The sequence below is a fragment of the Manacus vitellinus genome, unplaced genomic scaffold, assembly GCF_001715985.3.
Source record: "Manacus vitellinus isolate BGI_N305 unplaced genomic scaffold, ASM171598v3 scaffold_6_pilon, whole genome shotgun sequence".
Lineage (NCBI taxonomy): Eukaryota > Metazoa > Chordata > Aves > Passeriformes > Pipridae > Manacus > Manacus vitellinus.
In genome coordinates this window covers 20,804,293-20,815,556 of record NW_021940750.1, presented here as the reverse complement: position 1 = coordinate 20,815,556, position 11,264 = coordinate 20,804,293, and the positions used below count along the sequence as shown (strand labels likewise).

General features: G+C 38.9%; 1 long non-coding RNA gene across 1 annotated transcript in view; it reads left to right on the top strand.

The window, feature by feature from the left end:
* Window positions 1-6,060: 6,060 nt before the first annotated feature.
* The window catches only part of LOC108641359, a 6,606-nt gene continuing 1,402 nt past the window's right edge, over window positions 6,061-11,264 (top strand). The window contains exons 1-2 of the long non-coding RNA XR_001921933.2: window positions 6,061-6,187; window positions 7,068-7,131. This is a non-coding gene — a long non-coding RNA (uncharacterized LOC108641359). The remainder of the gene's footprint in view (window positions 6,188-7,067; window positions 7,132-11,264) is intronic.

The following is an 11,264-nucleotide window of genomic DNA, read 5'->3' as shown; positions in this document are numbered from 1 at the left end:
CCAACAACCTGGCAGGCAACTGGCCATAGTTGTGGTTATGGTAGATCCCTGATGGAAGTCAGATTGTTCATTCTTACTGTCTTGGCCAAAATCCAACATGCTTTATTATTTTCTGCTTCCTTCAAGCTCTTCCCTGCACTTTCAATAACAAGTTGAAGTTTTCTTCATCTCCTAGCCTAAGCTTGTGCACTGCTGCTTGCAGGATGCCCCAGGAGATGATAAACTGATAGGAAACAATGTGACTCAAATGTACATACCTGTGGGTATGACTTACCCCTCTGAGGTCCTGCACTGTGGGTATGACTTACCCCTCTGAGGTCCTGCACTGTGCTTAAATACAACTATTGTACTTTTGCTCTAGGAAAGCAGAAGGAGCTGAAGGAGATGAAAGCTGAAATGGTGTTAGTGAGTCTCCATAGAGTGGACAGAAATGGATACTGTGCAAGCACAATTTTCTTCTGACTGAGCCTACAAAGTTGATCTAGCTCACAAAAAAAACATGCATTGCAACATTTTAAGAAGTACAGCAAAGCCCATTTCTGCATTCTTGGGTGCTTCTGTGAGGTCCAAAGGGCAAACTTGCCTCAGCATAACTCAGTTGTTTGCTTTGGAATCTCAAAGATTAAAGGTGTCTATAAGTGTCGGTAATTCTCATGGTTATTGTTAAATATTTCCTTTTATTATCTGTATAATAGCAGCTAGAGATTACATAAAAAAAGGTAAGTTCTCAAATGCACCCTCACTGTTTCCTGTCTGTGAGCACAGGAATGTTCTGTGCGTGAGGAGACTCCGACTCACATGTCCCAGGAGAGCAGCCTGACCACCAGACTGCAAGCTGTTTTGAAGGCAGGCACTCTCCACCCTTCCTATTGAAACTGTGCCATGCTGCAGAAAGTAATTTAAGTTCATTGGGCCAGAGAGAGAGAAAGGGAGTCACACAGAGCAGAGAAAGCATAAGAGAAAGCATGACTGTACTGGTTAAGGCACCCATCTGGCAGAGAGAGGCTTAGATTCCCTTCCCAGCTTTCAAGGCTGTTTCTTAAATATTTCATATAAATAGTCACTGGATAAAATGCAGAAACAGATGTTTTGGATACCATACTCAGAGGTGCTTAATTTTTCCCATGCTCTGTATAGGAAATCTGAACACAGAACAAGAGGTTCTGAACTCCCCTTTAGGAACCAGTACCTTTCACTTCAGCACTCAGGGTTGAAGTGCTGGGTAACTAATTCCCATATTGGACCTGATCTTCAGGCTGTCACCTCAAAAGTCTATTTCAGAGATACACTTCTTCCATTATATTTCCCTTCCCAGTGTATTTGGCACTGATTTTTTTTTTTTTATTATTCCTTCTTACAAGTGTTCCATTATTCTTTTGGCTATTCCAAATAGCTTTAAAATTAAAAGTTTCAAAAATCAAGTCAGACTTTAACTTGGGTACATTTTTTGTTTTGACCTGCTGCAGAATGCAGCCATTTTCCCATTACAGAAGCTTGACTACGCCTATTTTCAGATAACAAGCTAGATTGGAGTTGTTCTTCTAATCAAAAACATTTGTGATACAGTTTTATGCATTTCTCCAAAAGTCTGCCTGGATTGGAATAAACACACACCTTCCAGATGAAGTTTTGGATTATATTTGGAGAAAAACTGACTTTGGAAAATGTTTGAGGAAAATCACAGGAATCTTCCCCCCTTCTTTTTTTTTTTAAAAAAAACCAGAACATTTTCAATACGATTGGCTTTTTGGGAGTTCAGTTTCTGACTTAAACTTCTACAGTTTTGCAGTGATTTCCTTAAACCTGACTGGTTCAGCATTCTGACAGGGAGCAGTAGGAAGGAGTGCAGTTCTTCATGACCAGAGATGTCTCACTGGTGTGAAGGACATTGGTAAGTGGGCTGTGGTGATGACACATGAGTTGCAGGACAGCAGTGAGGGCCAGAAGGGACGGAATGATTTTCAAATATAGTGTCTTATTTAAGAAATGAGGTTATATTTCTGACAAATCGAGGAATGGGTGAAATTTGTAAAAAACTATTTATAATTTGGATTGTGAAACAGTAATATTGGATTGTATGCTTAGAGGTCAGCCTCTTTCAGATCTCTAAATACTTTGACAGTCCTGTTTTTAACAGAGGAAAACCAGTGTGGGCTAGTGCTGTGAGTTATCAAGTTTGTTGGTTTCACCTGCTTCCTGGTGGACAGCTGTGTGTAGACAAGAAGCCTTCTAGGTGGGATTAGTAAATGGGAACGGACCACAGACCAAGTGTTTCAATTTACAGGGATGTTTAATGGGGAATTTCAAGACAACTCCCAAACATTGGGATCTAGTTTTCTCAGGGAACTTTGGGAAAGAGCATTCAGTGCCCTTCAGAATCACCATGCCCTGATACAGCGACCTGAATGTGTGCTGCCAGCCTAGAGCAGGGTTACTCTTTGCTGGCCCAGTGCTGTGGGGTGTCTCATCACGCTCTTTTGCTTGAATTGTTTTAATGGTGGTGACAGACGTTTCATCAAATTGTAGAAACTGACCCTGGGCTGGTGTTTCAGGGAGCATTTTTGAGGTGGTGAGAAGAGCTACTAGCACAGGAAGGATTGGCTATAGAAGAGTTTTCTGTAGTGCCAGAGCAGTCTCTCTTTTGGCCAGGCTGCAGCATCTCATCTGATCTCTGGGCTTGCCAAGACAGAGAGGAAAGAATTTTTCTTCAGTAGTTCAGAAATTACACAGGTGCCAGTATGTCCTTTCCAGTCCCTGTTCTGGAAGCGACTCCTCCATCTCCAGTTACATATGAGCACTGTAACATGCTTTATTACTTTTTCAAGCTGCAGCTTATTTCCCAGGTTCATTTGTATAATTTTCCTGGATTGAACCTGGTTCCAAACATAATAGTACGCTGGCTTTAGCCCCATTCAGCATTCAGCTTGAGAAGAAATTATAGGCACGAGCAGTGAAAGAGGAGAGGATGGGGCCTTGTTTTGGTTACAAGATCTAGGCAAACCACTAGGTAGTTTTTTGAACATTTGTACAATAAAAAGTATGATAGGGAAAGGTAACTCACAACAGATGTAGTTCCAGAGGTCTGAAATCCTGTCAGAGGAAAGAATGGAAAGAAGGAGAGATATGTTTCCAGGTGCATTTCAAAGCCTCCATTATCACACATGGATGGTGAAATTTTAATTGGAGATTTGAAGATGCCTGAGGTCAGGAATAAATGGCACTAAGAATATTTTTATTTTTCACTATATACAGGGATGCAAGAGAAGCTGTACCAGGTAGACAGAGTTTTATATTATTTCATCTCAAAACAAAAGCCAAATCATGACCTGAAGAAACACAGCCACTCTGGAGGAGGAGACAATAGCTGTTTCACTGCACAATAGATTAACACCATAAAACAGGACAGAGACCAAAAACCTCTCCTTATTCTGCATAAACACAAACAGTTTAAGAACAGAATATAAATAACTAGTTTTGCATTTTAGAGATATAATAAATTTGGTACTTCTAGATTTGTGGCAAATGTCCTGGGAACATTAAAAAGGTCAGATATCCAATTGGGTCCACATCCAACAGCACAGGCACACCTTCAAGATTTTCACTGAAAGTGATGAATTTTAACAAGCCTTTCTGGATTCCAAGTTTGCCTTAGTTTTTTATCAAAGGGCTGACCAGTTTATGCTACTTATCATGTAAACCATAATAATAACAAATGGGGAAGATAGTGAGGATATATACAGCTTTATATTTAATATGGGGAGTTTCTAGAAGGAGTCTGTAAGTAGGGACTGTTGCCCAGGCTCCAAGCTTTGGCCAAGCAGGTCTTGGCAGGCTTCAGAGAGGGTGGTGAAAAGGCAGCTTTAAGCCATCCTTGCATCATCCTGGGGCTGGTCTCCCTGACAGTGTGTTCCCTTGTGTAAACTGTAACACCAGCAGAGCTACTGAATTTTGCACTGGCTACCACTGGACCCAAGAAACTAGTCTGGTAACTAGAGATCCATGAAAACTAGGCTCGGCTCAGCCATTTTTAAACTGTATGTCTTTCACAAGGACTCAGGAAAGGAAGAGCCATTGCAGTCCTTGCAGTGGCTGCAGACCAGCTGAGGCTTTGTCGTATCTGCACTGGCTGATGCACAAGTAGCTGGCTGAGCTGCCTTGCAGACTCCATTGCGCTGATAATGTGGCAAAAAAATAGATTTCAGTGTCTGAAGGATCTGGCCCGTACATCTGTGTGTGCATGTGCAGATGTGTGTGATGTCAGTGAATGTCCCCCGCTCCCTCCAAAGGTCACTCTGACTGAAATTTTTCACTTGCTTCAGAATAAGCAACCTCGAGAATGTAATGAAGGAAATGAGGTCTGAAATTTGTTTCCTAACATCCATGAATTGCAGCACTGAGCTAAGGGGAAAGCATTCAAATCCCTCTCTGCCCTCTTGGATAGGAATCTGTTTGTAGCTCCATAATAATCAGCAGACATCAGTGTCTGCTACAACTGAGTATTTTTGGTATCTAATTGGCACTTAGATACCAATGTGAGAGAAGCTTTAGAAATAGCTAAAGCAGATAAGTATTGCTTCTTTTCCTGTGTGTATGTCTGTATCGTCTGTGTGAAGCTGTGTATTAATGTGAAAAATTCCCTGTTGATTTTAATGGGATGCATCTCTCTGCAGAGCATTTGATTCATTCAAAGCTGCAGTAATGTATAGAAGGGATAATTTTTTTCCTTGTGCCCTGAACATCTAGAACAAATTCCTGAAATATTATTTGTGCAGAAACTGTGAATGCTCCCAGCTTGCAAATGAAGTCAAACCCTTGTTAATGTTTACAGTAAAACAGCTGTTCTCAGCATCTTTCCCTGAGCCTCAGCTACTTTAGCTCTACCATACTCAGCCTTACATCATAGCAGCTGCAATAATACGAGGCTGAAAGAGGTCAGAAGCAGCCAGTCCTGCTAAACCACACCTTTGTTTAAAAGAGATTCTGGATCGTAAAATATCTCAATTGCTAAATATTTTGGCCTGACTGGACTCCAAGCATGGGCTAGGTCTTCAAAGACCTAGCTCACTAAAAGCACATAGGCACTGCAAGTACAGAGTAAAGCAGAACACAGGGTCTTTATACATTTTCCTGGGAAAGTTTCTATAGATCCCGACTGGGAAATGCTCCAAGGCTTCATAGAACTAAAGATAACAGTAATAAAAAAATGGACTAGAGCACACTGACTTTTAAAAAGAAATAGCTGAGCTATTAAAGTTGCATTACAAAGCCTTGATAATTTGTGCAGCAAGACTTTGCTAATTTTCACAAATAAAAGTAAGATCACTACAGATTACTGAATTTTAAGAATTAGCAGGTATGTAAACAACATTCTAAGAAAAGAAAAAAAAATCAGCATGTAGGTTTCTTTAAAGACTATAATTTCTTTGTAAATATTTATGATTGCTCAAACAATAAATGCTACTGGATATGTTTTGTAAAAATAATTAGGTGTTAGCAGAATGTAAAATAGACCATTGCCTTGCTCAGTCTTCTTTTCGGAAGAGAGAGGCCATAATTTTTCTGCTAAGTATAATATGGTCTGTTGAGCTTCTGCAGTGTCTACATTGTAGAAATACACAAATAAATAGGAGTTTAAAGTAAATTTAAGAATATTTTAACGTTAGATGTCCTACACAGTATTTACTGAAATCTTTTCTTCTGCTGAGTAGCAGTGGGAGATATGTGGGGTTTTGGCACATAAGAGAAAATTGGATAAAATATGTCATTTTTATTTTACTGAAAATGCAAATTTGAAAATCACAGTCAGAAGAAAATAAGATTTGTACAGTTGAAAAAAGATCCAACTAAATTTATAGGTACAAGAGGTTATTTTAGTAGCATTTTCACAGTTAAAATCAAGCGTGAACATTGCAGTCACATGTCATATACTACCTGTGACACCAACAGCAACCTTGCCTAATCTTGCGATTCACAGGGCAATGTCACAGGCTGTCAGATGATGTCACTGATGTCCTAGATTATAGACTGTCACAGCTGGAATGCTTACTGCGTTTAGCAGATTCCACAGCATGTTGCCATCAAAAGGACTTAGTAAGGAATCTCAAATGTGCTTTCCAGTAGGAGAAAGAGAAAGAAGAAGTAAGCAAAAGAGGCCACACAGAAGAATTTGTAGATTTCATTGATACAGGTGCCTTTAGTTGATACAGATACTTTTAATCCAGGGGGATTAGAGATTTCATTGATACATTGGAAAGGCAGTGTATAGTGGAAATCACTGGGTCTAAATTGTAATAAATTGGACCGTAGTTTCAGTTACGACTCATAATGGTGGTGAATTACTTGCCTTGAAACAATTGTTTGAGACCCTAATGATTTCAGAGTGTAGTTGTGTGAGGCATTGACCAGAGCAGTAAAATACATACCTGTTCTTGAAGAGCAAAGAGGCTAAATGTACAAGGACTAGGCAAAGGTAATGAGGTGTAATACTCAAGCAAATTATTTAAATGTACTATAGGTACATGTGATAGCTCCATGCTTTTATCACAAAATCATGTAGTGCCTAGGGAAGAACCACTGCCCTCAAAAAAGCAAGTATATGTACCTTCATACATATATATTATGTATACATCTATAATATGTATGTATATATTTTTGTATATATAATCTAACACTGAGTGCTTTTAAAATATGCACATATCAATTACATAAACCTTTTGTAACTACACACTAGAGCTAAATATTACTTAGCTGTGTGCATTTTTCTTTGAGTTTCACTGGTTCATTGAAAGCATGATCAGTTTGTTTCTTCTGGCATAAGTTGTCACCTGAACCCCTGAATAAAAATAATGTTTCTATTCTGTCACATAAAGAGAATATATTCTAACTCTCTCGCTCTAGGTACAAATGTGTCTGTCACATTTGAAAGGCAACAGTTAAATACATGTTTCTGCTGTCAGAAATGCAGCAGTTAAACCCTAAATAATATCTATAGGATTAAAATCCAAGTACTTTACAAGAAATCTACATGCAGTTATCTTTCCACATTTCCTCTCTATCCCCTGTCATAGACTATGGAAGATAATATACGAAGAGCTCTAGTATGTATGCTTATCTCATTATCTCCATTTTCAGGTAAGTGGAGCAAACAGTTTCACCTTAGTAGATTTGTAGCAAAATAACACACATTCCTCTATGCTAAAGGAATGAAAAAAGCAGGACTAAGCCCAGAATGGGGGCAGAGGGGAGAAATGGGAGGGTTTTTAAAAGAGTTTTCTGAATAATCAGGAAATCCAGTGAGACAAACAGAATGTGTAAAGAGCCAGCCAGAAATATAAAATTACCATGACAACCATAGGCAAGAACCCAGAGAGAATCAGGTAAAGAAATTACAGTAGAATTACAGTTAACTTCACTCTTTTCCTAATTTAAAAAAATAGTAATAATCCCAAGCAGTCAGGAAAAAATATTTCCTTGGCCTAGCTCATTATGGTGCAAAGGCTTGTGAAATGCAGCCTTGTTTGTAATTTTGAAATTACTTTGCAAATATATAGAGAGCTTTTATCTCGATTTGCATATGCAGATTGTTTTAACCAGCAGGATTGGATGTCAGAAACAAAACTCAGTATCACAGATGCTTTAAGTTGTTTGAAAACATAAACTAAAAGAGAATTCAGAAAAGGTAAAAGGTATGTGTGTGTGTGTGTATAGACACATATAGTGTGTATTTCCATGTTACTTCTTAAACATTCTGCCTTGTATGTTTTTCAAATGACTACTTTCTTCATTCAAACTTTTGAGTAACCCATTCACAACCAAAAAGCTTTAAAACAACGAATACAATAAAAAATACGTGAAATCAAAGTGAAGTGAAACTAAAATAAGTAACAGTGGTGCTGTTTATTTAAAAAAGCTACAGGTTAACCATCAAGTGGTTAACCAGATTATTTGTTGAATTTGGTTTGAAATTCTGTTTATTCAGTTTTAATGATTCATTTCATATAATGCCATTCACATATACTGGAAAGATACAAGTATACAATTCTGAAAGGCAGAGACTCAGGTTTAGAGAAGGAAGGGGGAATTTGTTCATGTGGAGGGTGGCTGATTTTTTTCCTGGTTTTGAACAAAGCTCTCAGACTGCTAACACTCAAGTATATAAATAAAATTCCCCCAATACTTTATCTTTCCTGTTTTATGTCACTGTCTGAATGCTTGTTGTATTTTATATGTGCCTGTAAACATAGACACATGCCCATATCGATCTCTTTAAATGCTGCCCTGAAGTTTGCTGCATGGTGAGGGAGAGAGCAGTGATGCACTCCATTGTTCCCCACTATGATGTCATGCTCTGACTTTGCCTTGGTTAAACAGAATTCAGTTTACTGGACTGCAGCAAAATGTCTTTAGGGAATGCAAATTTATTGCTGTAGCGGAGATGGAAAGAAATAGCAAGTAAAAAAAAGACGACTTAGGGAAAATTGTATAAATTCTGGCTAAAATATTGGCTGCCTGTATTTTTTTCTACACCTCTACAGAAGTAGATGTGCACACTCATTTATACACACACACAAACTGTGCATAGCTCAAGGGTGTGTTTACTTTAATCTTGGGAACTAGGACAAGCTGAGATTCACTCTCAGGACTTGCATCGTCACTAAGATCGCTCTTAAACATGCAGTCTTACATCACACTGTTCTTTCTTTTTACTCACATTTACCACACACAGAGTCCACAAAACGGGTCTAATCCTGCTAGCTGTCCAGTGATGTTAATGATAGCTAAAGGCTTTGGGCATGTTACAAGATCCCGTGGTAAATTAATTCATTTCCACCAGCATCTGAAAACTGTATGTGGGCACAGTGAAGGGAAGAAAGGGGATAGCTTTTTAATTGTGTTGGGAGATCCTGAGCTGGAAGAGAAATCTGAAGGGACTGAGTGGGGAGAAGGAGGTCTTTCATCCTCCCTCCCTCCCTCCTGGCCTTCAAAAAAACCCAACCCTGGGGCCAGTCCTTCCCAAATAGGCACTGTTGGCAGGTATGTGTTAATCTTGTTCCCAGCACTTCGGAGGAGCCACCGACAGATGCTCACCCTGTCCTTTCAAACCAGCGCTTCCTGTCCTTCAAGAGTTAACCTTCTCTAGAACATTTATTTCACCATCTCAGGGAAGGAAAAAAAAACGGAAAAAAAAAAACCCTGCAGAGCTGAGAGGCTGCAGATCACAAGGCCATTCTGATAGCCTCCTGTCCCCATGGCAACAGCAACGGCATTTATCAGTTCCTTATGAGAGCAGGCACAGCAAATCTGCATTGCACATGGCAGCCTTCCAGCCTTTCAAATGAAAGAGCACTTTGAACTGCTGCCAAGTGTGGAAGGAGCAGAGCTGTCAGGACTGCTTAATGCTGGCAGTTTGTACTTGGGAGCCTTTCAGTTCCCAGAATCCTTCAGCCGTGGCAGCCTGCCAGGTACTTAGCGGAAGCTAAAAACTAACCCCCAGACCATTCACTGCAGTGCACTCAAAATTTTCCACATGTACCATGTCACAAGTGCAGACTGTACAATGAAAGCAAACGCCTTCTGCTTGGGATTCTAATTTTATTAATAATCTAGGGAAAAGCAATCGGAGATTAGCTGGCTGACAGGACTACAGTATAGCCACTGTTTATAACTCAGGGTGTATATGTCAAATGTGTATTTCATCCCTTAGAAATAGAATCAGCTTGGACAACAGGGGCTGCACAGCCCTAAATCTACATGCAGTACCTGAGTGTGGGGAGATTAGTGTTAGCAGAAGGGAGAGTGTGGTTATTTACAGTGGAGATATTTTTTAGCAATCATTACCAAATGCATAGCAGTGAGACGTGGACTAGAAAACTAAGACAGTATTGCTGGCTGGTAAATATTTTCTGTCCTTAGCCTCTGCATTTTGCTGACATTGTGAGAATCTCAGAAACTGGCTGATGAATGTAGCAAAGATACATGGCTCTTGGTGGGTTTTCTTTCAATGGAGAGTCTTCATGTGAACTTTTTATTGTTTTGCATTACCCAAAGCACAAGGGCTTCTGTTGGCAGAGGAAACAAATTGGCACAGTTCTGCCTTTTTTTTTTTTTTTTAATCTGCACTGAGATCAAGGGCAAGGGCTTCATTTTCCAGCACTAGTCATAAGCCTTTAGCACAAATAGAATGAAAATTGTCTGTCGCTCAGGCAGTTGGACAGGGTTCAGGAAAACTATGTCTGGCACTAATTCCAAAGGGAAGGTTTGGTTCAATCCAGCATCATCAATTTCAGTAAACTGTTTTCACTATTCTATATTCCACTGTTCAAGAGCTGTTTATTATCTTTTACTAAATAATGTCTTTTGGAGAACAGAGTAATGAAAAATACCTGATATTACTTGCATACATATGTATACTCTCACATGTATGTATACATAGAAATAGATATGGAATACATGGATGTAATCTCATTTTTTTACTTTTCTGTTTTTCTGAACAATTGCTTCTTACCTTGCCTTCCCATTACAAAAACCATTTATAATGCCAAACATAAAATAGTAAAAATAGCCCAGAAGGTGAAAAAGAGAGAGAGAAATGAAAAAAACCCTGGAGCAAAGACAATCTCCACAAATTCACGAGTTTCTTCACAAAACAAGGAAATCTAGAGCCTCTTTTTCAGCTTGCAGCTATCTTTGGCTGCTGCTTGAAGATTTGACTTAATTCACCCAGGCAGTAGTGTCTAAAAGTAATACACCAAGACAGACAATTTTGGCACTTAGTCTCCCTTAGGAATTTTACCAACAGTCTTTGTAAAGAAAGTAAATGATCTTTTTTTTCCTTTTGGTTTCTCCCCATAGCTCATCTTGATATGTGCTAATAAAAGAAACTACTCTCCCTCTTCTATTCTCACCATTATCCTCTGTCCATATCATCCTTCTTTCAAAAACAATGTTAATCAGCATTTATAACGGGGTTTTGGAGAAAAAGTGCTTTTGGTCTTTTCAGATGGCCTAGTTACAGAGGAAAAGGAGGTTATGCCGTGTGAAATAAGATAGTGTCAGGGCTTTTTCCTTTTTCTTTCATTCTCTTTCCTTCCTTCCTTTCTTCTGTCTTCCTTCCTTTCTTTCTTTCTTTGTTTCTTTCCTTCTTCCTCTTTTCTTTTCTTTTCTTTTCTTTTCTTTTCTTTTCTTTTCTTTTCTTTTCTTTTCTTTTCTTTTCTTTTCTTTTCTTTTCTTTTCTTTCCTTTCCTTTCCTTTCCTTTCCTTTCCTT